This window comes from Neolamprologus multifasciatus, chromosome 20 (assembly GCF_963576455.1).
Source record: "Neolamprologus multifasciatus chromosome 20, fNeoMul1.2, whole genome shotgun sequence".
In the NCBI taxonomy this organism is placed as follows: Eukaryota; Metazoa; Chordata; class Actinopteri; order Cichliformes; family Cichlidae; genus Neolamprologus; species Neolamprologus multifasciatus.
Window position 1 is genome coordinate 7,680,621 of NC_140458.1, and position 6,000 is coordinate 7,686,620.

The window sequence follows — 6,000 nt, forward strand, 5'->3', positions numbered from 1 at the left end:
CACGGCAGAGGGATGACTGTTAACCATTCCCTCTTGGTCCTCTGATGAGACCGGCTGGAGCCTGTCTGGAAGCTGGAGACACACACACAGCCTATATCTTGTTGGGGGGAAAAAAAGGAAAAAAAAAAGCAAACAGCTTGACAGATATGGGGAAACAAACTCTCTCAACAGGCTTATCACAGAGTTACAGAGAATAAAAATCCCAGCACGGTAACTGCTACAGCAGAAAAGGTGGCTTTTTTCTTTCAAGTACTCACTGTATATGATGAAAAATGAAATGCAAAGTGGCATTGATTTTTGCACTCTGTGCTATGTGTTGTTCATACTGAGCAAGCTGCTACTTAACAATGTAGTGGCCTGTAGTCATCAATTTAAAATGGTTTCAACGATTCAATAAGTCACTGAAGGCAACAAGCACAACTACTCAAGATGATGAAAACGGCTACAGCAGCATGACTAGACCATTAAATGTAGCCCTGTGGTGTTTTCAAACATCTGCCATTGTGTGGAAATTATCAAAGAGTAATTCTGTCCTGTATCTTCCCTGGCATCTATAGGTTCAAAATATCAGGGGAACTTCTTTAAATGAGGATATAAAAACATAGAAAGCAGAACAACGGATTGAGTATTGGAGAACAGGTTTTTTAAAATGGGTACAGAGTGTTAAATAGCTCTTCCTGCGCTAAGAAATTGAAAAAACACTTCATAATGATGCCTCACCAATATCTGAGTATCAAAAGTTTCTTGTGGTGTAATCTTACACCACAAGCAGAGCTCCAAACTTTCACTCCTAATTTAACATATAAGCCGTTGTACAAACGTTTGATAGGATAATCATCACCTAAAGAAACTCTCTCTACTTGGAATCTGATGCAAGACTCGTCAGAGATCAGTTTAAAAAAAAAAAATTTTTACAATCAGTATCCAGAGGGGAGAGAGCAAGCACAGAAGATATAAACTGAGCAGAGTAGTGGTTGTGATCTTCTGCTTTTCACTGAAGCCAACCAAACTCATCACAGACTAAATGTTCTCCCTGGCTCCACTTGATCATTATCACCAAAGATCCAGATCTCTCTTATGTCAATTCTGTTTCTCTCGCTCACACACAGAGACACACACACACACTCAACATAAATACAGATTCCAGACACAAGCATGGGCATAGCAAGGTTGAGTGAGCGGAGCGTGTGTGGGTCAAGTAGATTGAGATCTCTGTTGTGACAGCTGGACAGTTGAGAGGTTCAGATAAACAGCCCACAGTGAGGGAAGACAGGAGGCCAATTGCATTAAAACAAACACTCAGTATTTGTACACTCTATCAGATAGGAAAGAGAGGACCTATATCTATAAGAGAATGAGTCGGTGAACCCACAAAAGCACCGTTATCAGCATGTGTTCGAGTGTTTATGTATGTGTGAAACCAAAAGACAGTTGGGATAGTGGGGGTTGTTGTAAGCTTGGGGTGGGGGGGTGGGGGGTGTTCGGAATACACAGCCGCTGAGCACATTTGCAGTATTCACTCATTAAGAAATAGGTCAAGGATTCTGCCTGCATGCGTAGCGACTTGTCAAAATCTCTCAAGCTAAATTGTGGCGAGTCTGGCTGCCTTAAGGGGGGAATCCAAAGAGGAGCAAGCGGCATGCTGTGTGAATGCTGGTGGTGAGAAAAGCAGCAACAACTCATTCAGCAGAAAATTGCGCTTTTAAAAAACTGCTCTGAGTATCAACACGGCTGCTAAATAGCCCAAGTAAAAGGACTCGACCGGAGAGGGGCTGTGTGTTCACATTATAGCCAAATAATTAACTCAGCTCCTTGTTTAGACTCTTTGCTCTTCATCAACAGAGGACGCTCTTGAGCCAGCAAGAGTTTGTCGCAGATACTGATGGATGCTGATGGTGGCAGCGGTAGCTGTAGCGACAGGCAGCCTTGTCCAGGAGACTGTGATGCCTTAGACTCTCTTCAAACAAGGCAGAGCACATTAGAGGACCAGCTTCTCTTAAGAAACTGATATAGGTCATTCGTTTAAACAAAGCAAATGAAATTCCAAAAGATGTTTGGCATGAAGACAATATCCAGAGTAATTCAAACAAAAATTCATCTATACTGTACGCTGCTCAGACTACACTATTAAAGAATGCGAGATTGAAACATTCCCTGGGGAAATCTAGAAGTAAAGTACAGACCTATGCAAATCATTCCAGAATGCACTGCTGATGACACAGCGCCACTAAATATCTAATCAAAATAGCCCCTTATAAAGAGGTGAAGTGGGGAAGCAGCGGCAGAGGAGCATCAACAAAGCTTGATCTAACTTTGTCCAGTCAAAGCAATTTCTCTCCAGCTTGGTGAAGTTAACCTTATTGATTGGATGGATGTGTGATGTTTTGGTTCTCAAAAGGCGTTCTTGAACGGCACGAGTTCAAAGACTTCACTTGAAAGCAATTCATTGAGCAGAATTCTTAACATTTCTGCTTATATCCTCCGTTATTTGAAAGGGGAACAAATGAACTGCAATTCTATGCTCTCAGAAATATTTCACATGATGAACAGCAGTAGTGTTTTTAACTAACAGTAATACAGACATGGGTTACAGAAGATTCATAAATGATAAAAAAAATAAAGTTGAACAAAAATAGAAAATAGCATAGTCATATAGCAGCTGCTGGCTGGTCAATCGGATAATGAAAGCACCACGATATTACAGAATGTCTCCTTTTTCTTCATTAGATTGGAGTTAATTGGGTGAATATAATCAGAATGTGATAATCAAACCAATGCTGAATGCTGGTTTGTTCTTCCAAAGGCAGCAATTTCCACCCTGGTGGTTGCTTTGGGGTCAAGCTACTGTTTCATTTTGAGATGGATATTAAAATAATTATCTGAATGGGTCACGCTTCAGATGCAAAAAAAAAACCCTGATTGCACCAAGAAGGAAGGGGTTTTGATTGCACAAGCCGAGGGATTAATATGCTACCCATCAGCCGTAGCAGATGTAAGTCATTTTCATGCAAATGTAAGGCAATTTTCTACTTAAGACAACATTTATTTTCTTTAGAGTCATTGTCATGGGTGCTTGCTGGTGAACTGGCAGTCAGACAGAGAAGGAAGATTTGTAGGTGCATCTGCTCATCTGGACAGACGAGGTTTGAAGTCAACCTGGAATACTAAATTGTTGCCAGCTGGCACTATTACATTACGTTGTTGTTGTTTTCAGTGTTATAGTTTAGGTTTTTGATTTTGCCACTTGAGAAGGAGGCGACAAAAGTGGCAAAATTTGCATAATGTCACATTGTGAGACCAAGTCATTTTGAAGTGAGATATTTAACAATCTCCAAGTCATTCTGACTTTAAATTCATAGATCACTTGTTGCAGAAAGGCAAGGATCCAGATCTGTAACCTGTTACCTGCCAGTATATCAAAAGTAATAACTATGTGTAGTCAAAAGCAAATTCTGATTTTTTGTTAACACACAAAGGCTATTTCCTGAGGATACTGTGTGGAAGACCATGCATGTGTAATTGTGAGACGCCAACAAGGTCAACAAATCAAAATTATTAGAAAGCCAAGCTCTGTGATGACTGCAAGCAACGCATTATAAGCACTCTAAAAATAACTCCTCCGGTCAAGTAAGTTCATTATATACTTACACAATCAGAAGAAACTAACAAGCAAAAATGATGCTAACCTTATGATGTATCACCTCAGTAAAACCTACTGTAATCCAGTAATTCTTATGTACTGTGAGGCAACCAAATTCTAATGAATAGGGGAAAGAAGGAGAGTAAATGGCATTAATGTAAAAGATTACAGACCAACGACTGTGCGTAAAGCCTTTTGTTGATCTAACTGCAGTGCTTTTAAATGCATAAACCCCGCACGGTATTTACAATGCCACCTTGTCATTCTAGTGGGAGCAGTGGCAACGATACAATGTACCCCAGCACTGCACACAGCCTGCAGCCTGAGATGAAAAATGCCTCTCCACAGTTGACTCTCCGCAGTGTCGGATATTAGCTCTTTGAGGAACAGAGTGGCTGACAGTCATAGGGGATTTACGCAAATATTTGTGCCCGGTAAGGCTGATTTAGCCTTAACGAGCGTGCTGATCATCACTCACCTCTTCATTTAAAGTGAATCTCCCGGTTATCCCTATCCTGTTCCCTCCAATGCTGCTGCTGTCTTCTGGGCTTTAACTGATGCGCTGGACTCGCTTCAGTTCCAAAGCGGGTAAGAAATGTTTCCAAATGCTCGAGCAGGTCAAACTGTCCCTTTCAGGATAATTTTAATAGTCAGTAGCCTACTTCTTCCAATTTATAAATACAGCCTGTACGCATACAGAACCTGTGAAGGGACGGCGTCATTCATTGAAGTTGAAACCTTCGTCGTCGCCGGTAATTCCGAATTCAGCGCGTAAACTTCGTGGCAGAGCCTTCACCATCTGAACTGACCTGTTACTTTACCAGACCATGTCACAGAAACGGCACATTCCTTCAGTTTGGCATTCACCGTCCTCCGAGCTGCTCTGTAGGACCTGAAGGTTATGTACAAGCCGTGGCCAGAGTTGCCATCATCTGGCGTTGTGATTTCGCAGCATCGGCTCAGACCCGCAGCGTGGCTTTCTCACAGGGCTCTGCCGGACTCATAGAAATCGGCTCCATCAATGTACAGTAGTCTGTGTATGCTGCCTGTAGCTGGCACACTGCGCTTTTAGACCCAGCCCCCTCACACTCCTCACGCTCATTATGGTGTTAACTGTTTCCGCCCAAACATTAATCATATATAAAAGCAATAAACATTTACGTCGACTACCATTTAATAATTCACCAGTTTTAGTACAAAACGTGGAGTTATAAAAAGTAAAAGATTTTAAACGTTAATATTTAATCACACACACATACAAACACAAACACGGCGGGTTAGAGAAATGTGCAGAGCACCATCTACCCACCTGCCAAATTACATTTTACCAAAAATAACTACAATAAAAATAATATGCTTCAGTAAATATACACTAAAGTTCTGTAGCGTATTAAGCATGATTAAGAGTTTGGAAAATTCTTTTAACAAATGTCTAGTTGTAGTTTTCTTTTTAGGAATCGCCTATATAACTATAAGATATTCGTATCACAATTGTGAAAAAGAAAAAAATCTTACCTATGACAGCATTTTGTCCTTGCAGAGCACACTGAAGCCGGTGTCGGTGGCATGTGCTCGTCCAACTCTGTTTCTGTTAGAGTACTGCCATCTATGGATTAAACTGTGAACATACTTCTCGCTCCATCTCTCTCGCTATCTCTCTCTCTCTCTCTCGCTCTCACTCGCTCTCACTATCTCTTATATTTTTGGCATTTTACAAAAAGAATCATTATTTCTTTTTGGGTTTATTTTCTCTTCATCTGTGTATTTATCGCCCCACTCAACAGCTGATCTGAGCAGTTCTGGAGTGTTCCAAGTTTGGAAATGATACTCACAAAAAACAAAGCGTTTTCTAATCCTTAAATCTTTTCCTAAAATGCGTAATATTAGTGACAAATCGCCTTGAAGTTATGGTATGTTGCCAGATGCCCATGCTTTGCCTCCTCTTTCTACTGCAGTGTCTGTTTTGATTAGTTTGGTTGTGTGCGTGCGTGTGGTTTTTAGCTCTATAAAAAAATGTTTCTAGTGTTTTAGCCTTCAGTATCAGCTATGTTCTATTTAGTTTGAAGACATTCGAGAATCTTTGACATGATTATTAGCATTTTCCCCTAAATGCTTTGATCATTGATACTTTTAATGCTCTTTGCATGCGGCACTGAGTGGGTCACTGGGCAATGCTGTAGTTACCAGTAGAAAAGCTGCTGTATTTGAGTTTATTAAGCTAAAAAACACAAAGCTAATGTCATTCAGCCCATGGAGTTTGCACTTCAGACCTGTGATTGTTTTTCCACTTCCTGTTAGGCTCCTATGTTTTCGACACTTAGCCCAGTATACTGATGATTCGCATCAGTAACTGTTTGTTC

General features: G+C 40.8%; 1 protein-coding gene across 2 annotated transcripts in view; it reads right to left on the reverse strand.

The window, feature by feature from the left end:
- Positions 1-5,260, reverse strand: part of plxna2 (plexin A2) — a 173,566-nt gene extending 168,306 nt beyond the window's left edge. The window contains exon 1 of one of the 2 annotated variants that reach the window (XM_085147225.1): positions 5,156-5,260. The gene's annotated coding sequence lies outside the window, so the exon portion shown is untranslated. Of the gene's footprint in view, positions 1-4,118; positions 4,965-5,155 lie in introns of those variants that run through there. The other variant, XM_085147224.1, reaches the window with a different exon arrangement.
- Between the last annotated feature and the right edge of the window lie 740 nt (positions 5,261-6,000).